Raw genomic sequence first — 1,172 nt, forward strand, 5'->3', positions numbered from 1 at the left:
ACAGACCCACCCTCATCCCCATGGATGATTTACTGTCCTCAGGCTTGCTTTGAAACTTATTTTGTTTTGTCATCTTCAGTATTAATAAAGGGGGACAGACACAGCACAGGTCCCACTCACTGCACAGTCCCAGGTCCAGGCAATGGATCTGGGACCCCTAGCCCACCAGCTTACCAGTGGCTGTGGTAGTGGCCTTGGGGCACCCTGCCAGGACAGCTGCAGGGACACCCTCCAAGCGAGTTTTGGCACTGCAACTATCCCGCCATTATACACCCACTGATAGGGCAGCCTCCTGGGGCGCTACTCCCAGGTTCGGGCCCCTCTCTATTGGGCGGAAGCGGCAGCCTCACATACATACACCCTTTTAGTCAGTCTTTCATTCTCCATTCTCTCCACTTGTCCAAACCACCTCAGTGTATTTCTCCTTACCTTCTCAACCACATCCACATCCACCTCACAACGTCAACCTGTCCCTCCATGTCACTCCACATGCTCCTCTCAAGTAACTCATTTCCACTGCTCTCACTCTTGACTTGTTCCCCTCTTGCAAGGTCCATGCCTCGCTTCCATATGTCAGGGTAGGAATCACAATACTATCATGCAGTGATTTCTTAAATTCCAACCTCAACTCCCTATTTCTCATCACTGCTTTCAGTGAACCAACAACCTTCCTTCCCTGCTGTACCCTTTCACGTACTTCATCCCCCAAAGTTCCATCCTTACTCATCACATTACCCAAGTACTTGAATGCACTCACACTCTCCATATCCTCGCCATCCAACCTCACTGTGCATTCTGTGACTTCATTTCTCTCAACAACGATAACTTTACTCTTGTTTACATTAACTTTCAGATTCCTCTTCCTACACACTGTCCCAAATTCATTCACCAAACCTTGCAACTCCCATTCATCTTCACTCAACAATACTGTATCATCAGCAAACAACAACAAAGAATTTTCCAAATCTTACCCTCATTCATTAGAGCCACCCCCACATCCACTGCCCTACCTTGCACCTCCTTTACAACCCCATCCATGTATATATTAAACAGGCATGGAGACATCACACAACCCTGTTTCAGTCACACATTGAGATAAAAGAACTCACTCAGCTCAACCAATATATGATCCACATAATTATTCACATATTATCCAAACCTCTAGATTCCTA

The sequence above is a fragment of the Coenobita brevimanus genome, chromosome 43 (genome assembly GCF_032717465.1).
Source record: "Coenobita brevimanus isolate Jiangsu-jjx chromosome 43, ASM3271746v2, whole genome shotgun sequence".
In the NCBI taxonomy this organism is placed as follows: Eukaryota; Metazoa; Arthropoda; class Malacostraca; order Decapoda; family Coenobitidae; genus Coenobita; species Coenobita brevimanus.